This window comes from Ursus americanus, chromosome 14, assembly GCF_024610735.1.
Source record: "Ursus americanus isolate L20-20 chromosome 14, mUrsAme1.1.p, whole genome shotgun sequence".
Classification (NCBI taxonomy): Eukaryota; Metazoa; Chordata; class Mammalia; order Carnivora; family Ursidae; genus Ursus; species Ursus americanus.
The window spans coordinates 14,900,606-14,913,183 of record NC_142140.1 but is presented as its reverse complement, the minus strand read 5'-3'; the positions used below and the strand labels follow the sequence as shown (position 1 = coordinate 14,913,183).

Genomic DNA, 12,578 nt, shown 5'->3' with positions numbered 1-12,578 from the left:
TACAACATTTTTATGTTCCAATTATACCACCATGACTTGGTACAAATGGAACATAAAAAAGATACCCCAACTATCATTTTCATTCACTTATTCATTTTAATTTTACTCATTAATATCTATTGCATGTCAGGGTCTATGCTAGGCACCAGGAATATGCAACATAGATGCTACCTTCATTTAGTTTACATTGTAGTGAGGGATGTAGTTATAAGTTACATAGACAATCAGTGATAAATGCTTTGAAGAAGCAAATGCTGTTCTGTGAGAATATATTATGAGGACCTGACTTAGGGCATCAAAAGAGGCTTCTCTTAGAAAGCGAAGTTTAAGTGGAAATCTACAGAAAGAATAGGTGGAAGTGGGTTAAGGGGGAGAAGATGCCAGATGACATGATACATATAAAAACCCTTAAAATAGGAAGGAACATGATAGATTTCGAGAAATGAAAACACTTGAGTATATCTGGAGTGCAGAGAGCAAGGCGGAGAATGGTGGAAGACACTGGGAATATTTGGCAAAGGGTAGATGGTAGATGGATTTGTAGGCAAGTTAAAAAAACTTCAGTCATTTTCTATGACTAAGACACTGAAGCATCTTCAGAGGGTTGAAATGGGGAGGGGGAAAAGGAGGAAAAAGGGTGGGGTCGGGTGAATGCAATGCGAATGTTCTTCCTACTGTTTTAGGTGTGAAATAATGGTAGGTAGAAGGGAGATGGTAACAGATAAATGTATGAAGTAAAATGGTCTGGACCTAGTGGTGGATTGACTACTCTTACAAGAGATGAGAAAGAAAGGTATGTGTGACTTCTGCCTCTCTGGCTGGTGAATTATGGTGGTGCCATTCACTACCAACACTGGAAGTTGACCATTTGGGTTGAGGGGAGAATTGGTATAGGAAGTCATGTATTTGTATTCAAACACATGGAGTTTGGCATCCCTTTAGAGTATCCAAATAGTTATGTCTGGTAGCCAATTGGCTGCATGGATGTGGAGCTCAGAAAGGAGAGTTTGAAGATAAAACATAAGTCATAGAAATGTAAATATAAAATTTTGTTAAGTCCAAAATATTATCAATAACACTTGGAGTTTAAATTTAGGAAGGTTCAGTCGAGGGTAAGAAAAGTGGGGCATATATAAATATTGGATAGACCTCACACCATTTAAAATTTTGTAGGGGTGCCTAGCTGGCTCAGTCAGTAGAGCATGTGACTCTTGATCTCAGGGTTGTGAGTTCGAGCCCCACGCTGGGTGTAGAGATTACTTAAAAAAACAAAGTAAAATTTTTATAATCGAACAATTTATCTAGCCTTTAAAATTTAGATTTCATGTTTTTAAAAATAAATTCTCATCTAAAAATTGGCAGTGAATTTAAAGAAATGGTGAGAGGTGAGTTTTTATGTAGTTTATGAAAAATGAATATTAATTGTTGCTCTTTATAATCTAAGGAAAATTTTTCTTTAATTTCAAATGAAGACCATTTTTACTTTCTTATGAAAACCAAATGCTTACTGTAATGTGTACAATAAGCAAAATTAGTGGTATCTCTTTTTTATTATAGGTATTCGAATATAGATCAGCCTACAGGCTTTTTTAATAGATTTACTGTGACAATTTTCTTGCTCATCAGGGTAACTTATTGCACAGTTTAAAGAATATGATGACAAAATCAGATCCTCTGTAATTCACTGAGATACTTTTTCTGGCATGACTTCATGACTTGCCATTCAGACAGGTTTTTTTGTTTGTTTGTTTTTTGTTTTTAAGTAGGCTCCCAACGTGGGGCTTGAACTCATGACTATAACCCTGAGATTGGGATCTGAGCTGAAATCAAGTGTTAGACACTTAACCAACTGAGCCACCCAGGTGCCCCTGCCATTGAGACATTTTATTCTAAAACCAGCAATACTGGAATGCAACTGATATATAAAAAAAACAAAACAAAAACCAAAACCAGGTTTATGCTTTATTCTAAAATCCATTTCTTTATTTGTAGGTGATGAGCAATTGAAGTTGAGATGAATAACATTTGGGGGTATGTACCATTTATTTAAATAAAAATATATATGTGTAATGTAGCATATAAATTATCTTTAAGGAATTGTACAAAGTCTATGACTCTTGACAAGGACTGCATTTCCTTATGAGTTATGGAATTAATAAATAGCTCTATTTTATGTAAATAATACATACAGAAAGCAGTAGCAGTGGATTTTATAATAAACTATAATAGGTGATTTTAAATGTAATGTGTAGCCCAAAAAATTCATTTGCAAATAAAATTTTATTAAATTTCATTTTCCAATGTACTTTAAAATTGTCCAGTTTTTAAAGTAGAAAAGTTAACTAATTATCATAAATATATTACCCGAATAATTGTAGTATGCATTGTGTTTATTAGTTTTTATTAGTTTATATTTATTTGGTTATAAACCTTTGGTGTTTTTTATGCAATTTATATTTTGTTGTGTTAAATTTTAATATTGCCAACATGTACATTTTGAAACCCAGTTTACCCCTGTAAACATGATTTCATATGTTGTCATTTTTAGTGATGAGTTAACTCTGTTTTCAGTAGAAAAATTCTCAATGAACTTCTGTTTCTCAACCTAACACCTTTGTATCTTATACAAAGTTTTCTGTTGTTACTCCTGATTTAATATATATACCATATACTGGAGAATTACCAATTTGCTTGTTCTAGCAATTTATATTTTGGTTATATTTTGTGGTAATACTGTGATACGTATTTGCTCACCCAGTTGCACATAAATCTGTGACATTACAGAATTTAATTTATGGGAAAGATCCTTAGACTTAAAAAGGATTACTGACCATTTAAGAACGATTATTAATATATATAAAATTGAGTCTTAACTGCATAATGCCTGTTTAACCTACACACAGATACATGGACACACAATCACATAGCAAAGATGACCAAATATGAAAAACCAGCTGGTATCCTACGGTGTTGGGCTATCACAGCCTTGGACCAGTGGTTCTTAAGTCAAGTGTTTTGAGACGAATCTTTCTTTCAAGAGTTGAGGGATCTTAAGCAATTCAGTTTCCCTAAGTTCATCACTTTCTTTTTATGGTTAGTGCTAAATCATATATGATTTCTCATGTTACCTCTTCCCTAAAATTTCATATTTGATTTCATATTTGAAAAAGCTAAAGTTTAGAGGTGAATAGTTTTGTATTGGTAAAACTGTTACTAACTAATATTTTACAGTGTGAGATAAATTTACTTATTGGGATAGGAGAGTAGAAAGGTACGATTGATTCTCTGGCTAATCAGCAGTGTTTTTGTTTGCTTAAATTTTGGGGTGGGGATGGATCTAAGAAGGTAGGCTTCCCCTCTGTGTCTTTTGTCCTACCTGACATGGAGACTCAGGATGAACTCATTTTGAAAGAATCCCTCATAACCTTGTTAGCTCAAGGTTATCTTTTATCTGATTTCTCTCTTCCTGGATAGGTTGCAGGCTGAAGAACATTAAAATATCTATTTTCTTAGTGGTTTCCTTTTCTAGATTTGAATAATTCACTTGATTCTTCCAGGCTACTTAGATGAAAGAATGTTATCCAGGAATGCTAATATTAGTTCCTTTTGTTTGAAATTAGAGAAATAAATGCATTATATTTTTAGTGTAGATAGTAAGGCCTCATATCTTTTAATTTGGTCATTTAAAAAACTAAATAATGTTCAGATAGCTTTTATATCATGAGGTTAGATATTTGCTTGAGATAGGAATTTCTTTTCTTTATTAAAAAATATTTGAAGTAGATAAATACTGGGAAGGGTCCATTTGAATATTGGGCTTATTCTGCATTGAATACTCCCTTGTGTTCCTATTCATATATTATTTTAGGATCTTTATTACAAACATTACAAATGAAGATATGAAACGACCTCTGTTTTATGCTAGAGGGGATTTTTAAGAACCAGGTTAGGGACTCTGGTAGGTATCTTGGGCCATTTTTCTCTCTGTGAAATATTGTGATTGTATGATTTTTTAATCTGATAGGTAAAATCTGAAGTGTCACCTTTGTAGATGAAAAATGGTAAGATGGTGTCCATTTGATATGGGCCAGCCTACATATGCAAGATTAGTTATTCGTTGGTTAGAAAAAAATATATATAACTCATCTGTAAAAATGACAACAGGCAGCATAGCTTATTAAGACACTAACTTCATTTTAAAAAATGTAGTTATCATCATGAGTGCCAGATATTAAAACTATATTTTAAACATTTGTAAATCAAATGGGAATAAAATGTTCTTTGCATATCTTATTTCTTTTATAGGGATTTTTTTTCCCTGTATTTTATGAGACAAATCACAGGCATTACAGTTTGAAATCAACTTCATTGTTTTCATTGCAATTGCTACATAGCTGTTGGATATTTGCAGTAAGTTTTAATGACGAATGAAGTGCATGTTTGATTATATGCCATTAGTAAAAATATCTTTTTATAGCAAAGGGTGGTTTTCAGCATGGCCTTGACAAAGGCAATATATAAATGTGTTATTTCCCTTCAAAAGAATACAAGTCAGAATAAGCAACTTTTAAGGGAAATATTTAAAAATTACCAATTAATGACTATTCTTTGTTGAAATTATATGAACATGTAAATAGAGATCATAGATGTACTTATTTTCAGAGGCTAGTATAATACTAATTAGAAGAGTTGTAAATACTGTAATTATTCTACTAAATTAATTCCATTTTTATTACCTATTTTATTGCTAAGTATGGCAGGGATTAGGAAGATAGTTATAATGCTGACGTTGAGAATGTTTCCACAATTACTTTTCAGTTTTTCTAGCCATTATCTTATGTTACTGATTCTCCTGCTACTTATCGCTTGCTGTACCCAATATTTGATCCTACCTTTCTGCCTTTTATTTAATTTCCTTTGTCAGGGATACTCTTGTCTTCCAGTCCTTACCTATCAAAGTTGTACTTAACTTGCGATGTCTAGTTTGATGTTTGCCTCTTTCACAAGCCTATCAGATGCCCTACAGTCAGAACTCCCTGCTCAAGGTCATTGCCGTCAGCTTGTCCTTCCAATCATCTAAAGCATGGTCCCTTGTGACCAACACATGTTCATCGCACTTATCCTCTTGTTTTCTGCCCAATTGGATAAATCATCTCACACCATCATTTATTTAACTTTGAACACAGTTCCTTAGTGTTGAGAAATACTAGAAAAGTGAGAATGTCTGTATCTGCATGCATGGTGTGAGGTATTGGGCTAGAGACCATAAAAAAGTATACTGGTGCTGGGAAGAATGGTTATTTAAGGAATTAAATGAGTAATAATTATTTTATCAAGGACAGGAGGAAATCTTTGATAGGAATTATAAGGCAAGAGATACTTCCTTTGACCTTTTCTATTCTGCTTCTTAACATCTATTTAATATTAATAACAGCAGAAATGACAGCTATAATGGCAACTATAGTTTCATAGATTTTACTGTATGTATTCACACATCTTTTTTGATTTTCATGTCATGCCATGAGATTGGTGGGGCAGAAGTTTTGGACATTATTCAGATTTGGCTAAGTTTATTTATTATCAGCTAATACCATTTAAAGCCTGATTGTGCAATCTAACTGCTTTTATTAAATATTAAGTTAATATTTAATGTCTGTGATCTTTTAGCATAATGTAAAAATAAAGTAACCTCTGAAATCCAGAAAGCAGTGTCCTAATTTAAAATTATATGCCTTTTAACATAGATGTAGCCATTTAGATCAAAATTCATGGACTTGGGTCCCAAGTTGCAAACATTTCACAGTTCCCTAATCCTCTGGACAAAGAAATTCAAGAAGGAGTAGATCTATACCCTAAAAGTATCATCAGAGTAGGGACATTAAGAGTGAGATGGTCTCTAGAGAGGAAGGTGACTAATGTCCATACAGTTAGGATAAGCCGAGATACCCAGACAAGATTGAACAGGAAGCAGAAGAGAAAGAGTCCTGAAATAGTTGTCTCCACTTCTGTGACCTCAGGTGCTGCTTCATGCAACTTTTTCTTCAATCTTGATCTATACCCTAGGGTAATTAGGGGCTATAGGACCCAATCGATTACCCTTTTATATGATTTATATTGAGTAGGGTCTTTGTTATTTGCAATTCAGCATCCTGGTTAATGCAGATAAAATCATTGCTGTAACAGTGTTCTTCTTTCTGCTCCACTTTCTATTTCTATTTTACTTTTTTCTCTTCTTCCCTTTCCTTCTTCTCCTCTCCTTCTCTGGCTACATTTTCCTTTATGCCTCGCTCTTTCTTTCTCCCTCTTATCCGCTCATTCATTCATCCCTGTATCCATCCATCTAATACTCATCTACTGCTTAGCACATATTGAGCATTATCCTAGGTCCTGAGGACAAAAAGATGCATGACATACAGTCTTCATTCTCTTTAGGATGAGGTTTCCTCTCTTTGGTTTTAGGAAGTGGTGTTTTGAAGAGGGAGGTAGAGCCCAGGCCAAAAATGGTAGAAAATAATAACAAAGGAAATCCTTAAAGCATTTGCCTAATACTTGAGGTTGGTGGAAAGATTCAAGATGGGAAGGGTTAATTGGGAAAGGTTGCTGAAAAAGTTGAGCTTAGAGCAGAGATTCTTTATAACATCAATTTGTCGATAACTTCAAGGCAGATCATAGGTTCAAAATATATACGCTCGTACCATAGCATGCATTATTTAAATTGGTAGGGGGGGAATCATCCTTGAACCTTCCTGTTCTATAGTATGGTTACAAGGTATGTGCGAAGAAGAAAACCTGGACATCTCACTCTTCTTTAGTAAGCATTGGGAAAATAAACACTATAAGGACACTAATTATAAAGGGCATCACAAAATCAGCTGCTGCTTTTTCAGGTCATCATAAACTCAGAGGGGACCAACAGCAGAGGAATTGGTGAAATGTCCTTAAAAATGCTCACCATATGCAGTAATTCAGTCCAAGTCTACTCACATGGACATTAACAAGTATAGTAGTAATTTGGAAACAAAAGATGGAAATTTTGACAGCTGTGATCTGTAACCTTTCCTCTTAAAATATTTCAGCTAAATTCCTCAGCTTGTCCTGCAGGATCCTGAGCACACTGGCCACAATCTACTTTGTGCCTCATCACCTTAATCCCCTAAGCTTCTGTATTTACTGCCACACCTCAGCAAATATTCTTCTTTGGATATGTTATTGACCTCTATCTGTTGTCCTCTTAAACCTGGTAAATTCATTTTTTAAATCCCTGTTTCTTTTAAAGCATACCCTTTTGAAGGCCTCCCCCTTGGAAACTTTCTCTGACTATCCAAGGCAATGTTAGTCTTAACTTGGTAACTGCATGCATCTCTTTCTTATGTCACCAACCACTGTGTGGGTTATTATTGTTATTATATTTTTCTTTTTAAAATGAGACAAGGGCTCTGTTAGAGCAGGAACCTTTACATCCATCTTTATATGATCAATTTCCAGACCCATGCATGGGGGATAATGAGGGTTGAATGCTTGTTAACTGAATGAATAAATGAACAAAATGGGATGGATGAGACACATAATATAGTTCACTGTGGAAAAGTGAAGGATAATGTTTTCTCCAAAATAAGGGCAAAGCAAAGGTTTTGAGATTTCTAGATGCATTATTCTTAAAACCTTTAGGGTTTTACATGTAGAAACTTTTACATTGTTCAAAATATTATCTGATAAATAATCATTGTTACAAATATTTCTTATGATCTACATTCCAAAAGACTATATAATCAAAAAGATGAATTTATATACTGGTTGCCCACAAGAAAACACTGGAAACAAAGGTAAAAACACTATAATTCAGGATATTTAATGTTTAACTATGAAAAGGTTTGAACAGCCCATTACAATGTTTAATTAAAAATATTCTGAAGTCAAATTGAGAAATACTATATATATCTTCTATAATATGCAAAGTGTATGTTTCTATATTAAATACAAGGAGAAATCCTGCAGCTAAAAATCTGTTGTTGTGGGGTGCCTGGGTGGCTCAGTCAGTTCAGTGTCTTGACTCATGGTTTTTGCTCAGGTCATGATCGCAGGGTTGTGAGATCAAGTCCTGCATTGGGCTCCATGCTTAGCGGGGAGTCTGCTTGAGATTCTCTCCCTCTGCTCCTCCTCCCCACTCGGGATGTGTGCACACTCTCTCTTTCTCTCTCTCTCAAAACAAATCTTTAAAAAAATTCTTTTGCAGATAGAAGTGACATATAACTCTAAGGATAGAACTACTCCCCCCTTTTCCTTTGATAACCATATTCCACAGAATATGGTTTGGGAGTTTCTGACTTAATAGAAGATAAAATCATAATGATTTATTAGGAAGGAAATGAGACTGGGAAAATCCCTAATTTATTTGTGGTCTTAAGGTGCCACTTTGAGAAACAAAACCTTGGGCAAAATAGACACATTGATGCAGTATTCATCACAGCTTAACTTTCTGAGTAGCTACTTTGTGCCAGGTACACTCTGGCTATATGAAGATGAATAAGACAGGCAGGTTGGGGAATATCACAATTGGTAGGTTCCCAGGTGATGGTTCTCATATTTCCAGAAAAAGACAATGACAGTGTGTACACTGAACATGATTCTCCTGCTGTAATTAATTTCCCAAAAGCTCTTACTGCATGGAAACTCTTGTAACTATTCTTCAGAAGTATAGACTTTGAGGAAGGCTTAAGAAAATAGTTAGGAATGCGGAATTTTAGAAATGTACCATATACATTTAAAACTCTTACCATTTTAATTTAAAACAGTAAAAATGGATGCATATATTTTTCTCTTAGACAAATGACTGCATAGTGAAAAATTCTAAATTCAACCTGATATTTCATTTTATTATTTGAGTCTCATTGGTCCTGTGTCATGAAAAATGACACACCTTTCAGCTACCTTTAACTAGGTATCCTATCATTAATCATAAACTGTCTAGCTATGCTGAAGTTTGTATATATTTTTGTGAATCAATATTTATATCCCAGAAGTAAAGAGAGTTGCTTTTTGAGAATTATCCTTTTCTTACCACCACTTCCTCCAACTTCACCAGCACCAGACAGACAGATGGATGCATGTGTGTTTGTACAAATATGGGTGCTCGCTGTCTCTCCTCTCTCTTTCTCATACACATACACACATGCTCTTACATGAACACCTTGCTAGATGTTAATTTTTCAGGATATTAGTGATTCTAATTATTTTCCTCAGGCACAGATAGGATTCTTAACCTAAAACTCTGTTAGGATTCTGTTTAACAACAGCTTTGGTCTATTTTCTTTCCATTTATCCTATAATTTAATTTGTACTCTGCTTATCTTGGACATTCTCATCTTGCAACCATCTTTTCTTCCCTGAGTTTTTGACATTCTGTGGCTGAGATATGGTAAAGTGCACATAATCATGCAATCATTTACTTATTCATTCAAAAAATTGTCATCAAGGCAATGTGCTGGCTGTTGTGGGAATGATAATGAAAGGATTTTATAATACCACTTATCCTGCAAGAAAACTTTTAATGGGGATTTTTTTTTTGGCCATTATTTTTAAACATTTTTTTGAGTGATAAAACTGCTATTTTTGACATTTGCTTTAAGTAGCTTCCAAACAGTTATTTTGGTTCTGGCCCTTAACTATGCTAGGAATGATGGAAGGAACATTTTTAACTGAGGATATTGGTTTGAAGTTACAGCATAATTAGTATATATAATGTTTATTAATTCAGCACATGTCTTTGTAACAGTGTAATATGTAAATACTATTTTAGTAAATAAAAATAAGTTGTTATTATAATTGCCAACATGTTTTTCCATTGACAGGAGAAAGGGGATGATGTACGCATGTAATTCCAATGCAAGATAGAATATAAGATGAGTTCCCAAAAGAGGAATAGGTGAAGTCTGATAGGGAATTCAGAGATGGCAAAAATTACTTCTCTCTGGAAATCTAGGAAAAGATTTTTGGAAGGGGTTGGCATTGAATTTGCTCAGTGTTTATGGTTAGGATATGAATATATGGAGATGGTGATGATGGTCACTATAGGCTAAGTAGTACAAATACAAATAAGATATGGGTTGGGGCAAAGATGTGCACAGCACATGGAGGATATCAGTTAAGTACAGCATGCAACATGGAAAGAATGTGCCTATTGTATATGACACACAAATACATTGTATTCTATATATTTTCTATATATACCAGGTCTCTTGTTCCTCTACGAGGTGGATTTGTATGGATGCCTTTCTACTTGGCCCTCATACGTAGTCAGTTCTGTTGATAAGTTCTTGCTGATGTAGTAACTTCAATAATCCTTGAGTTATGCAGTCTTCACCAGCCTTGATAGAGTGTTGAATGTTCAAAAGAAAAATCCAAGTACCTATTAAATCATCAAATGCCATTGCATGTTTATGAAATCAGATGAAAGCCAATTTCTACATTAGAGCAAATCTACTTTCCTGTACTTGGTTGAGGTTGTAAGGAGAGATTACTCTGCTTCACTAAGAAGGTTAAGCTGTCATCTAGTTAAATATGGACTTAAAATAATGCTGCCAAAGCAGCTGCCTCCTGTGATTGATGATGATGATGACGGATGATGATAGTTTTGAAATCAGTTTTGCAGGGGAAATTGCTATTTTTCTACTTTGGCTGATGTTGTAGTCTGGATTGGGGATTTCTTGTCATATTAGGTATCTTTTTTGATTAAAAAGGAAATTGCTAAGGACTGTATTCTCTATGATAAAATGACTCTAAAACTGAGCTATGGGGCAAATGATTATAAGTTGTTCTATACATATTACTTGAGTGACAGAAGTTATTCTGGGCTTCACATTGTCATTTCATGGTGAATTGTGTTTTGGGGAACAAATAGTGACCCATGTCTAGGCAGAGAAGTGGTAGAAAATGCGGCATTTAGAAGATATAATAATAGTGCCTCACTAAAGTCAATATATATCACATATATTGATATTCAGTGTCCTCTTCAAGCCCCTCAAGGCTTATGTATTCATTGGTTCCCTCATTTGGGTTGCTCTTACCCCAGATATCTGCTTGGCTGGGTCCCTTACTGCTTTGGGTCTCTGCTCAGATGTTGTCTCCTCAGAACAGTCTTACTTGATCATCATCTCTTGAAGAGTCTCTGCATGTAGCTCCTCTGCCTTTTCTCATTTCCACATGGCACTTTTCACTCCCTGATGTGTTACATATGTATATCCTTTTGTCTCTGTCCCCATCTAGGATAAACTACATGAGAGCAGAGACTGGTTTGTTCAGTGCTATAAACTGAGAATTTATAAAAGTTCTTGTCCATAATAGATATGCATTTAGTAATTATTAAAAGATTAGCTGAATGAATTAATCTTTATTTTATATATAGAGGGCTAAATAATGTGTTCAAAATTTTTTAAAAATCTTATTAATATTTGCCTCCAGAGCCCAAATCAAGCTTTTTGATTTATTAACTCAAATTGCTTTTGTTGTATACACAAATAATACAAACAAAAAACAGCCCTAAGAAGGAAACAGAACATTCAGGGCTTGCTCTCAGGTGGACCATCACGTACTAGAGAAAAGGAATCAATTTTGTTTATACAAAATCACTAGTTAACCACTATTCCATACCGTTCCATTGTGTAAACCCGAGCACACACTGGTCTAAAAAAGCTATTTTCAGAAAGGAGAAGAAAACAAAACATTACCGCCCCCACCCCAATATTTTTTTTAAGGCCAATAACATTTGTATCCACTGGGTAAACATGATCAATCAAAGCTTTACAAGCTTTATAGGGGCTGCTTCCTTAACAAATGTGTTTTTTGTCTCGGTCATTCATCATATCTGGAAGTTTGGATGATAAGCTTGAGCACTCTCTTAGGTTAACACTGAAAATAGCCACTTGGTGTGGATTTGTAAAGGGAAAAGCCTGTTAAATGGCAGACATAGTCTCCTGACAACATAAAGTAGCATATTGTAGCCTGTTTGTGTTGCCTTGCTGTGATGAAATTCAGCTGAACTTTAGGAAGGATTTGTTGTAATGGAGAAATCAGGTTATAAATGTAAAGAGCTAACATGCACATGTTGAAAGTATTCCCTTGGACCCTCCAAATACACAAGGAGTTTTCTAATGAGACTGAAGCTACTAGCTAGGTACTGACCGTGAAATCACCTGCTGTGTTGAATAAACTACGTTAAAAAATTCTAGAGTGCCTTGAATAACCAAGATAGATGTTGCTGCTGTCTCTATCACTACTTAGAGGGATTGATGAACCTTTGAGTCAGGGGGAGAAGGAATGCTCTGAAAAATAAAAAGTTGAATCACTGAAGGCAAGCATGTGGTATCACATCCGGAGAGCACTTCACATAGGGGGTTTGATACAGTCATATCAGGTATCATGGTAAGACCTCTGAAATGAGATAAGGTACCAATTATATGTCGTTGCATGACTACAGATGTTTTGTTTCCCGGCTAATTTAGTGCTTATGAAAAACAGCAGATAGGTGAAAATAGGCTCATTTATCTTTTGTTATAGAACTGGTAGGGCTTAGGCAAAAGGAG

General features: G+C 34.7%; 1 protein-coding gene across 6 annotated transcripts in view; it reads left to right on the top strand.

Annotated features, from left to right (window-relative positions):
- Positions 1 to 12,578, top strand: part of CNTN4 (contactin 4) — an 877,388-nt gene that overhangs the window by 132,615 nt on the left and 732,195 nt on the right. For 5 of the 6 annotated variants that reach the window (XM_087866849.1, XM_087866848.1, XM_045808107.2 and 2 more), the window contains one exon: positions 1,993 to 2,031. The exons of the other annotated variant lie outside the window; for it this stretch is intronic. The gene's annotated coding sequence lies outside the window, so the exon portion shown is untranslated. The remainder of the gene's footprint in view (positions 1 to 1,992; positions 2,032 to 12,578) is intronic. 6 annotated transcript variants of the gene reach the window in all.